At 40.5% G+C, this 12776-nt stretch overlaps 1 protein-coding gene and 1 long non-coding RNA gene across 3 annotated transcripts in view; one reads left to right on the forward strand and one right to left on the reverse strand.

Annotated features, from left to right (window-relative positions):
• Nucleotides 1-12776, reverse strand: part of LOC310762276 — a 466366-nt gene that overhangs the window by 378194 nt on the left and 75396 nt on the right. The gene's annotated exons all lie outside the window — the stretch shown is intronic.
• The window catches only part of LOC310762214 (cytochrome P450 2J2-like), a 205759-nt gene continuing 195203 nt past the window's right edge, over nt 2221-12776 (forward strand). The window contains exons 1-4 of the transcript XR_014547897.1: nt 2221-2499; nt 6303-6465; nt 6900-7049; nt 7410-7570. The gene's annotated coding sequence lies outside the window, so the exon portion shown is untranslated. The remainder of the gene's footprint in view (nt 2500-6302; nt 6466-6899; nt 7050-7409; nt 7571-12776) is intronic.

Below are 12776 nucleotides of genomic sequence, written 5' to 3' on the forward strand. Positions count from 1 at the left end.
GCTGCTTCAATATTATTCTAATTCTTATTATTAATTAGATTTATATACCGCCCTTCATCATAAGATCTCAGGGCGGTTCACAGAATATGCTGGTGGGAAAGTCTGCAGGGCTATCCATTCCAGTGGAGCAGCTCCACTGTGGGAGTGGTTTGTGTTCAGGGAGGGTGGTGCACAAAAGGTCAAGGCATGGGCAGGGGACATGAAGGTGAAAAGTGGGGTGCAAAACAAAGCTGCAGAACAGAAGAGACAAGCGGCCTCAGTAATGAGGTTGGGACAGGCATCCAATCCTATATGTAGCATGCAGTTTTTCCTCAGCAAAAATCCCTGGGGCAATCTGCCAAATTAACTTTTTTGTGATAAATACATGTTAGGTATGTGAAATGGAGGAGGGCAAATGTTGTCCCTATTTTCAAAAAGGGGAAAAGAGAGGACCCAAATAATTACCGCCCAGTCAGTCTGACATCAATACCAGGGAAGATTCTGGAGCAGATCATTCAGCAAACAGTCTGTGAGCACCTAGAAAGGAATGCTGTGATCACCAATAGTCAGCATGGATTTCTGAAAAATAAGTCATGTCAGACGAACCTGATCTCGTTTTTTGACAGAATTACAAGCCTGGTAGATGAAGGGAACGCAGTGGATGTAGCCTACCTTGATTTCAGCAAGGCATTTGACAAGGTGCCCCATGATATTCTTGTAAAGAAGCTGGTAAAATGCGGTCTTGACTATGCTACCACTCAGTGGATTTGTAACTGGCTGACTGACCGAACCCAAAGGGTGCTCATCAATGGTTCCTCTTCATCCTGGAGAAGAGTGACTAGTGGGGTGCCACAGGGTTCTGTCTTGGGCCCGGTCTTATTCAACATCTTTATCAACGACTTGGATGATGGACTCAAGGGCATCCTGATCAAATTTGCAGATGACACCAAACTGGGAGGGGTGGCTAACACCCCAGAGGACAGGATCACACTTCAAAACGACCTTGACAGATTAGAGAACTGGGCCAAAACAAACAAGATGAATTTTAACAGGGAGAAATGTAAAGTATTGCACTTGGGCAAAAAAAATGAGAGGCACAAATACAAGATGGGTGACACCTGGCTTGAGAGCAGTACATGTGAAAAGGATCTAGGAGTCTTGGTTGACCACAAACTTGACATGAGCCAACAGTGTGACGCGGCAGCTAAAAAAGCCAATGCAATTCTGGGCTGCATCAATAGGAGTATAGCATCTAGATCAAGGGAAGTAATAGTGCCACTGTATTCTGCTCTGGTCAGACCTCACCTGGAGTACTGTGTCCAGTTCTGGGCACCACAGTTCAAGAAGGACACTGACAAACTGGAACGTGTCCAGAGGAGGGCAACCAAAATGGTCAAAGGCCTGGAAACGATGCCTTATGAGGAACGGCTAAGGGAGCTGGGCATGTTTAGCCTGGAGAAGAGGAGGTTAAGGGGTGATATGATAGCCATGTTCAAATATATAAAAGGATGTCACATAGAGGAGGGAGAAAGGTTGTTTTCTGCTGCTCCAGAGAAGCGGACACGGAGCAATGGATTCAAACTACAAGAAAGAAGATTCCACCTAAACATTAGGAAGAACTTCCTGACAGTAAGAGCTGTTCGACAGTGGAATTTGCTGCCAAGGAGTGTGGTGGAGTCTCCTTCTTTGGAGGTCTTTAAGCAGAGGCTTGACAACCATATGTCAGGAGTGCTCTGATGGTGTTTCCTGCTTGGCAGGGGGTTGGACTCGATGGCCCTTGTGGTCTCTTCCAACTATGATTCTATGATTCTATGATTCTATGAAATGCACAAGCAGGTTTTTGTAACAGTGGCTGGGGAACTTGCTGAGTGGAAGAGTTGCAATAAGCGATGTCACTATCCGTGTAACAACCTGTAAAAGGCAGACACTGCTTGTGTTTCCATGGATGCTGGGGTTTTTGCTTTCTAGCATGCTTTCCCCCATCTTTTCCAGGACTGGGCAAGTTCACCTTAACCCTCAAGTAACTTGAGAGTAGATTGCTTATTCCCTTGGGGACGAGGTGGGGACAAATCCAGTTCTTTCAGCTGCTGGATTGAAACAGTATATTTAACATTCTCAAGGCCCGCAAGTATTATTGCAATCCTTACAAAGTGAAATACATCCCGAGAACTAATTAAATTCTGTTTGGGGCAATAAATTTTGTCACACCTATCTTCAGTGTGGACTATATAAAAGGCTGTTGGTGAATGAACAGAGAAGGGAAACAACATTCTATTGGGAAAACTACGTTCCAGTGCATGCAGCTGTACTAGCAAAATAAATTGGCAGAGAAAAGATAACAACAGGAGAATGGCTGGGATCTTGCAAATTTTGGTTTTTGTGCTGGTGTCTTTTCTGGTTCTGCACTTTCTGAGACAGCTCTGGTCACACAGACACTACCCTCCTGGACCTTTCCCACTTCCTGTCATTGGAGGATTGTGGCAGATTGGGAGAATACTTTCACAAGACATTTTCCTGAAGGTACATCCACTAGTTGAGTAAGAAGCTGGTTTAACAGAACTGCAGATTATTTTATTTTTAGAGCAATTGAGGAGTAAAGTGTTGTGTTGGTAAAACCTCCTGGAAAATGGAAGTGTGACATTTAGTGCAATTTGACAATTGGCTTAATGGAAATTGTTAGTTAAATATTTGTTCCTCTGTTCATCAAAACTGCAGTTTGTTCTACAGATATTCTGCATACTAAAGGTAAAAGTAAAAGGTAAAGGACCCCTGGACAGTTAAGTCCAGTTGAATTCAACTATGGGGTGTGGCACTCATCTCCGCTTTCAGGCTGAGGGAGCCAGCATTTGTTCACAGACAGTTTTCTTGGTCATGTGGCCAGCATGACTAAACCGCTTCTGGCACAATGGGACACCATGATGGAAGCCAGAACGCACAGAAATGCCATTTACCTTCCTGCCACAGTGGTACCTATATATCTACTTGTGCTGGTATGGTTTCAAACTGCAAGGTTGGCAGGAGCTGGGGCAAAGCAATGGGAGATAACCCCATTGTGTGGATTCGAACTGCTGACCTTCGATCAGCAAGAGTCTCGGTGGTTTAGACTATAGCGCCACCTTTGTCCCTACTCTGCCTACTATAGCAACTTTAAATGTACACATAATAAGTTCAATTAAGCGTTTCAATTTTCTCATCATAACAAATCTTATCTGGCTTGTTTTCATCACCAGTAATCATTTTTACATATAATACCAAATTGATTGGCTGTATGATTAGCCCTGTATTTAATGTCTCCTATAATCTTGTAGGACAAACATATATACATTATTCAGGGATACATAAGAAAAGAAAAGAAAAGAAAAACTATATGTATACTTTATCTTGGCTGCAATTTCCTACATATATATATTTTGAATGAGTTTTGTTCTTTTTTTACATATGGAATGCCTTTATATTTGTCTATACAATGTGATATTCTATATATGTATTTGGGGCAAAATGTCTCCCATAAAACAAACTGATCCATATTAAGTAATATATAAAGAATTATAAGGGCTATAAGCACTGGCGGAGGAAGAGGAGTGCGGGGGTAGCGCACTGCCCCCAGCAGCGTGATCCCAGTGGGGTGCCATCCTGGCTGCTCCCCCGCCTGCTCTGGGCACCATGCCCCCAGGACGCGCACCACCCCCACCCCCGCCTGCTCTCCGCTCCCTGGTGCCGGAGCATGAAGCTCTGCCACTGGCTATAACAAACCCTCCCTGGATTCAGAAAATCTAATTACCAGACAGCTGCTAATCTCCCTTTCTTGGGCGAGGTTCTTCTTCTTTTTAAATAATTGGGCAAGATTCTTGAACAGATGCTTGTGGATCAGATCCGGGCTCTCCCGGAAAAAAAACCAATTTTCTAGATCATTTCAATCAGTGTTGTTTCAGGCCCAGTTTTGGCACAGAAACAGCTTTAGTTATCCAGTATGATAACCTCTGTCAGGAGAGAGACAGGGGTAATGTGTCCATATTAATTCTGCTTAACCTCTCAGCAGCTATTGATACCATTGACCATGGTATCCTTTGGGAGCGGCTGTCCGAATTAGGGATGCGTTGCACTGATTTATGATAGTCCCAGTCCTACTTCAATGGTCACTTCCAGAGGGTTATGCTTGGAGAGTGCTGTTTGAGCCCATGGAGACTTTAATGTGGGGGTTCCTTAGAGTTTTATTTTATCCCCTGCTTTATTTAATATCTGCATGACACCACTGAATGGGTTCATATGGAGTTTTGGAATACATTGTCAGCAATATGCTGATGATGCACAGCTCCTTTACATGTGAAGCTGTGGCAGTGGATGTGCTGGACTGGTGTCTTGCCTTGATAATGGATGAGAGTTCAATCCAGATAAGGCTGAGACTCTGTAAGTGGGTTGTTCCCTAGATCAGATGGATGGGAGGTTGCCTGCTCTTGATAGAATTACATTCCTTCTGAAGGAGTGGAGATGCAGTTTGCAGGTACTTCTGGGTCCATTGCTGTCCTGTGAGGCTCAGGTGGCCTTGATGGCATGGAGTGTCTTTCGTCAGCTTTGGCTGGTGGCTCAGCTGTACTCCTTTCAGGTCTGGTAATCTCTAGGTTAGATAACTGCAATGCATTAATGTTGGGCTGCCTCTGAAGATGGTTTGGAAACTTCAGCTGGCCAGGTTGCTCACTGGTCTAAGGAAGTTTGAGCAGATAACACCAATCCCGGCCTGATTGCACGGGCTGCCAATTAATTTATGGGCCCAATTCAATGTGCTGGTTGTGACCTATAAGGCGTTAAACAGCTCAGGACCACAATACCTCAAGGACCGCCTCTCCCATATGAACCAACTTGAATCCCTGAAGCCATTCTTCATGTGCTCCCTCCATGAGAGGTCCAGAAGGCACCCCCCTGTTTGTGGAATGTAATCCCCAGGGGTGCTCTCTTGATCCCTTCATTACACATACAGTGGTACCTCTGGTTACAGTACTTAATTCATTCTGGAGGTCTGTTCTTAACCTGAAGCACCACTTTAGGTAATGGGGCCTCCTCCTGCTGTTATGCCGCCACTGCACGGTTTCTGTGTTGGGAATCATTCTGTAAAGAAACAGTAAGGATGTTTGTACCTTTAAGAACAGTTTCTGTGAGCTCTGGGCTGATTGGGTACAGCTGGCCATGACTACAAAAGGAAAAAAGCTGCAGTTTGAACTCTGCCCGCAGGGAAAACACCCACAAGCTTTGCTGTTAGCTGTTTTGTAATAAAACCTTTATTTGATTTGGTTTTACACCGGTCTCATGGTGTCATAGTCTCTGTCATCTGCCACCAGAGGGAAAAAACCCCCTCTAACATTCTGTTCTCATCCTGAAGCAACGTTCTTAACCCGAGGTAATATTTCTGGGTTAGTGGAGTCTGTAACCTGAAGCGTATGTAACCTGAGGTACCATTGTATTTAAGTGCCAGGCGAAAATGTGGCTGCATAAGGAACTTACACGTGAGCTGAGAGGTAAGAAGGGCATGTGTGGTGATGTTATCAGTGGGTGTTCTCAGTTGCTACATGCCCTGCTTCTAATTGCTCCTTGTCTGACCTAGCCCACTTAAATGCATGTCTCCAAAAAGACAGAAGAACTATGCAACAAGAAAAGATAAAGGCAGTGAAATTTCAGGGGTTTAAAGATTCCCACAACCACTTCTTGCAACAATTGTGCTCCCTTGAAATATACTCTCTGGTGGAAGAATGAGGAAATCCCGATGAAAAAACAGTGGCAAGAAAAATTGATGAGCTACGCATCAATTTTTTGCTAAATTGACATACAAATTGCGGGACAAGGACAACTGTGACTTTAAGGAAGAATGGGAGCTTTTTACAATTTATCTAAAAAGACAACAAAATGAATCAGACTCCTTGGCAGCTTTTGAATAAACATACACAAATTTATTAGTTGATAACATGGTAGATAGATAATGTAAGGATATATATAATTTTATAACATGCAGAGAATAATATGTGGTGAGAAATCAGAGAGAGGAGCTGAGGGAAGTTGCTGGGAGGGGGAAGGGGGGGTTTAAGGGGGTGGGGAAAAAGGGGGAAAATAATGAATATGATATGTTTTGATCATTTGTTATGTTGAAATTGTTAATAAAAACATTTTTTAAAAGAATAAGTATATATTCTCTGGTAGTGAGGAAGAAGGCTTTGCCACTAACTAGCTCCCAGAATGCCTGTCACGGTGGCAATGGGCTGTAGTCACAAAAGCTTGTAATAATCTGCTATGTTTTAACATGACAATTCTCTTTTCTACTTTGATGCTAATGGCAGCTGGCTAAGCAATATGGAAACATTTACACTGTATGGATCGGACATCGACCTATGGTAGTACTGTCTGGATTCCAAATGGTGAAAGAAGGCCTTACAAACCCACCAGAAGTCTTGTCTAAACGACCAGTGACCTCTTTTGTGGAAGCTGCACTTTTAAAAAAGGGTAAATTGTTGAGAAGGCTGATGGGCTTTGCTGGCCCTATCTCCAGAGAAGAGTATGAAGTTGAAATCTGAATATGCCCATCATATCCATGTGACCACTTCAATAACATTATGAACACAAATAATCATGAATGCACAATTAAAAGGATATCTGGAAGGATCCTGTGTGTTATATTGAAATAAGTTCCAGTGCTTGAAGACAAGATAGAGTGATGGCCTCATAGGCATTTTCTGAAGCGTACAGTGCTGGTGAATATCACTTTACTAGACAGATTCTGTTCCAGTCTTGCAGTTCTTAAGCTGTGAAAGAATGGCATCTCTGAAATGCACAGGTATTATCTGCACTAAATTTGGTCTCATCTTGGTTGACTGACAATTTTAAAAATATGGCATTTTTGTGAGTAATGTTTTCTCATTGATTCCTTCCTGTTTTAGGTTTGGTCTTTTCAAATGGTCACACCTGGAAGCAGCAGAGACGGTTCAGTGTCATTACTATGCAGAAGCTGGGTCTGGGGAAGAAAGGCATGGAGTTCCAAATACAAGAGGAAGCCCATCGTCTTGTGGAGGTCTTTGCACATGCAAAAGGTATGTGATATTACTGTATTTACATGAATCAAATCACCCTCCAATCTAATGAACACCTCAGTTTTCAAAACCTTGAAACCAACAAAGTATTTGCTGGTGAATGCAAATGCACCATCAAATCTAATGTGCACCCTAATTTTCACAATGTAATTTGGCCAAAAAAAGGTGCACATTACATTCACGTAAATATGGTAAGTAATGATGCTGATACATATCCCAGTTTGCAGAGATCTTTATGCACAATCTCTGCACATTTTGGAATGGAATTTCATACATTTTCACTTTTATTCAAATATTTTTAAAATAGCAATTGATCTTAGCAGCTTTCTGAGATATAAATGTAAATGATTTCATTTGCAGGGCAGCCACATGATTTTTCACTCCCCATCACTAATGCAGTGTCCAGCTTGATGTGTGTTTTGGCTTTTGGATACCGATTTTCTCTTGAAGATGAAAAATTCCAAAAATTGATCGATGCCATTGATTGCATCTTGAAAGATTCAAATAACGTACTTCACATGGTGAGTAGACTTTTGATTCCCAGAGGCCCTAACTCAAATAAGCATTCGCAGAACATTATGGCAGTACTCCTAAATCTTAGGGCTCATCTACACTTCCATTTGTCCTGCTGTTCACCACTGAATTGGAACAAATGTCAGTTGCTTTTTCTGTGAGTTGATGTTCCAATTCAGTGATAAACAGTGGGTTTTCCTGGGGAAAGTGGCAGGAAAATCGTTTGGATCCGTGTCTAGAAAGCAGGGCACAAGCAGAAGTGTGCTTGAGCCCTCAGAGTACTCGATTCATTGGAGGGATGTGTGGATTTAAATCCGGGTTGGATGGCCCGTCTTGTATGCCTCCTTCCAGCAACTTCTGCAGCCAAGCTGATACCAAGGAAGGAAAGTCCACAACCTCCTGATGGCATCCATTCCACTGTCAAACAGCTCTTGCTGTCAGAAAGTTCTTCCTGATGTTCAGTCAGAATCTCCTTTCTTGAAAATTGAAGCCATTGATTCAAGTCCTACCCTATTATTATACCCAGCAGGGTATAATAATAATGATTGCTAATGATAATGATAATAATTAGCACTATTTTTCTAGAAAAAAAGGTGCCACAACTCACCATTAACGCCTCCCTTGTTCTCTTATAATGGTAATGGTGCCAAGCTGAGAGGTGCCGGAACTGAGTTCCGGTGAGTTTCAGCTGAAAAAGAAGCTCTGATGATGATGATGATGATTTTATAGGAGAAAACAAGCTAGCTCCATTTTCTATGTGACAGCTACAAATCCACCTGTTACCTCATTCAACTCATATTTTATGAGTTTTGTCGCAAGAATATCACGGGTGACTTTGTCAAAAGCCTTACTGAAATCAAGATACACTATAACCACAACATTCCCCTGATTCACCAAGCTTGTAATTCCATCAAAAAGAGAAATGAGATTCATTTGGCATGGCTTACTTTTGAGAAACCCATGCTGGGTCTTAGTAATCACAGCATCCTTTACTAAGTGCTCACAGACTGACCGCTGAATGAATGAATGAATGTTGCACTAAACTCTTTGCAACAAAAATGAGCCAAAATGTGAGAATAATTCACGTTAGCACTGTGTCCTTAAGCTTTGACAGTTCACATAAATTCAATACATATCTACCTCACTTTTCTCTGAAGTATTCAAAGAGGCTAAAGAGAAACCAGGAATGAACAAAAAAAAACCCCACAAAGCTTCAGAAGCAATATAATCATAACTGCAACACCTATTAAAAACTTATTAAAATAATATGTAGCAGAATCAGAACAGACAGGTTAGTTGAGTTCAGAATACAGCAGCATCTAGGACAGGAATTTATTTCATCAGATAAAGTGAAGAAAAGAGGAGTGGTGATCTATGCAAAGGAAAAGTTGGCCCCTAAGTTAATTTTTAATGATGAACAAGGAAGATATTTGGCAATTGAAATACAAGTCCAAGGAGAAAAATTATTGATAATAGGAATTTATGCTCCAAATGAAGGGAAGTCAGAATTTTTCAAGAAATTGCATGAGATATTAATGGACTATCTGGATTACAATGTAATTATGATGGGAGACATGAATGGAGTGGTCTCTACAAATATGGATAAAGCACAAAGACAGGTGGTTTCCAAGGATGGGAGACTACCAAAGACTTTTTTTGAAATGACAGATAATATGGACCTGATTGACATTTGGAGAACAAGGAACCCTCTTGAGAGGGAGGGAACTTTCTTCTCTGAAGCAAAAATGACCTGGACTAGAATTGACCAAATCTGGGTAACTAGTGGGATGGCACCAAAGATTAAAAAAGTGGAAATCTGCCCAAAGACTTGCTCCGACCATAATGCTGTAAAGATGGAGATGAACTTAACAACAGCTGGCTCCTTCAGATGGAGGATGAATGACTCCCTATTTAGAGATGAAGAGGTGTACAAAAAGGCCCAGAAAGCGGTGAAGGATTACTTTGAGATAAATCTGAGAACAGAGGTGGAGAAAAGAGTAATTTGGGACGCAAGTAAAGCCGTCATGCGAGGATTTTTGATTCAGCAGAATGCTATAAAAAGGAAGAGACAGAATGAGAAGAAGGACAAGATTCTGGAAAGGATAAAAGAAGGAGAAAGGAGAAGGAGAAAGGATAAAAGAAGGAGAAAAAAAAACTGAGATCAAAGCCAAAGTCACATGAAATTTTGAGAGAAATTAAGTTTTATCAGAGGCAATACATGGAACTGATGAATCAGGAGATAGAATGGAAGATAAAACAAATGAGAGAAAGGACATTTGAATCGGCAGATAAATGTGGGAAACTTCTGGCATGGCAATTGAAGAAGAGACAAAAACTGAATATGGTTACAAGCCTAGAAGTTGAAGGAAGGAATATTTATAAACCAAATGAGATTAGAAACTGTTTTCAGAGTTATTTCAGGAGACTTTACGCACAAGGGCCGGTGAATGAAAAAGAGATAGAAGAATTTCTTAAAAAATATGTATTACAAAAAATTTCTGAACAAAGTAAAGTGATTTTGAACCAGAAGATAACTGAGCAAGAAATAGAGGGAGCCATTCAAAATATGCAATTGGGAAAATCTCCAGGACCAGATGGATTGACTTCCAGATACTACAAAGCTTTGAAAGAATGGCTTGTACAACCGCTGAAGGAAGTCTGTAATGAAATTTTAGAGGGGAAGAAGGCACCCGAATCATGGAAAGAAGCGTATATTACACTTATACCAAAATCGGAGACTGAGAAGAACCAGATTAAGAACTACCGCCCTATATCATTACTTAATGTGGATTACAAAATTTTTGCAGACATTTTGGCAAAAAGACTGAAGAGAGTTTTGATGGGAGAGATTCATAAAGACCAGGCGGGCTTTCTTCCAGGAAGACATTTATCTGACAATGTGAGAAACATAATAGATATTATGGAATTATTAGAAGCTAATATTAATACTAAGGCAGTATTAATATTTGTGGATGCGGAGAAAGCCTTTGACAATATCTCTTGGAGCTTTATGAAAAAGAATCTTGAAGGGATGGGGGTAGGCCAAGGTTTTGAGAATGGTATAGGTGCAATTTATTCTGAACAAAAAGCTAAACTAATTGTAAATAATGTGGTTACTGAAGAATTTGCTATTGAAAAAGGGACACGACAGGGGTGCCCAATATCCCCATTACTTTTTATATCTGTCTTGGAGGTTTTATTAAACATGATCAGAGGGGACCAGCTGGTTAAAGGGATTCAGGTCGGAGCTAAACAATACAAACTGAGAGCGTTTGCAGATGACCTAGTATTAACTTTACAAGTACAGACACTAGTACGAAAAGTGTTTTAGAGCTAATACAAGTATTTGGTCAAGTAGCAGGTTTTAAGCTGAATAAACAGAAAACGAAAGTACTAGAGAAAAATCTAACAGTTGCTGAAAGAGAGAGGTTTCATAGTGAAACCGGATTAATGGTAGCAAAGAAAGTGAAATACCTGGGGATTAATTTGACATCTAAGAATGCGAACTTATTTAAAGACAATTATGAGAAATGTTGGACAGAAGTTAAGAAAGATTTAGAAATATGGTCAAATTTGAGACTTTCCTTGTTAGGCCGAATTGCTGTTATTAAGATGAATGTTTTGCCGAGAATGTTGTTTCTGTTTCAAACATTGCAGATTGTGGATAAAATGGACTGTTTCAAGAGGTGGCAGAAAGACATATCTAGATTTGTCTGGCAGGGCAAAAAGCCCAGAATAAAATTTAAGATATTAACTGATGCAAAAGAAAGAGGGGGGTTTGCCCTGCCAGACTTAAAACTATATTATGAATCAGCGGCTTTTTGCTGGCTGAAAAACTGGCTACTTCTTGAGAACACAGACATTTTGGATTTGGAAGGGTTTAATAACAGGTTTGGTTGGCATGCATATATATGGTATGACAAAGTAAAAATTCACAAAGGTTTCAAAAACCATATTGTTAGGAAAGCATTATATAATGTTTGGATTCGGTATAAAGATCTGTTGGAAAACAAAACCCCTAGGTGGCTGTCACCAATGGAAGCTAAGGAAGTGAAAAAACTTAATATGGAATCTAAATGGCCAAAATACTGGGAAATTATAGAACAAGAAGAGGGAAAAGTGAGATTGCAGAGCTATGAGAAATTGAAGTCTAAAGTAAGAGACTGGCTTCATTATTATCAGATAAATGAAGTATTCAAACAGGACAGGAAAATTGGCTTTCAGGTGGAGAGATCAAAATTAGAAACAGAATTGTTGGAACCCAATACTAAGAATTTGTCAAGAATGTATAACTTGCTGTTGAAATGGAATACACAGGATGAGACGGTTAAATCAGCTATGATTAAATGGGCACAAGACATTGGTCATGACATCATGTTTGCTGACTGGGAACAGTTATGGACCACCAGTATAAAGTTTACGGCATGTAATGCCTTAAGAGAGAACATTATGAAAATGATTTATAGGTGGTACATGACCCCAGTCAAGCTTGCAAAAATCTATCATTTGCCCAATAATAAATGCTGGAAATGTAATGAAACTGAAGGTACTTTCTACCACCTTTGGTGGACGTGCCGAAGGATCAAGGTCTTCTGGGAAATGATCTATAATGAAATTAAGAAGGTCCTTAAGTGTACCTTTCATAAGAAACCAGAGGCTTTTCTCCTGGGCATGGTAGGCCAATTGGTGTCAAGGAAAGATAGGACGTTCTTTATGTATGCTACAACAGCAGCAAGAGTTCTTTTAGCAAAGTATTGAAAGACACAAGAACTACCCACGCTGGAAGAGTGGCAGACGAAGGTGATAAACTATATGGGACTGGCCGAGATGACTGGCAGAATCCGCGACCAAGGAAAAGAGACGGTGGAAGAAGATTGGAAGAAATTTAAAATTTATCTTAAGAACTGTTGTAAAATTAATGAGTGCTAAAATGTCATGGGTAATGTAAAACAGAATTGCAGCGATAAATGATTGGGTAAGAGAAAAAGGATCAAAGAAATTGAATCATAAGTAATTGAAATTAGGGGTTGCTGAAAAAGTTTAAAATAGGGATGCAGGAAAGGGAGGTATGGGGAAGTCGTTGAAATAAGGCTTAAGAAAAAAAGGTTATGAAATTACCGGTATATGTGTTTATATGTTTGTTTGTCTATGTATTGTTAGTTGTGAAGTGTCTCAATTCATGTTGGAAAATCAATAAAAATTTATTAAAAAAAC

This window comes from Podarcis filfolensis (genome assembly GCF_964270895.1).
Source record: "Podarcis filfolensis genome assembly, chromosome: 5".
Taxonomy (NCBI): domain Eukaryota; kingdom Metazoa; phylum Chordata; class Lepidosauria; order Squamata; family Lacertidae; genus Podarcis; species Podarcis filfolensis.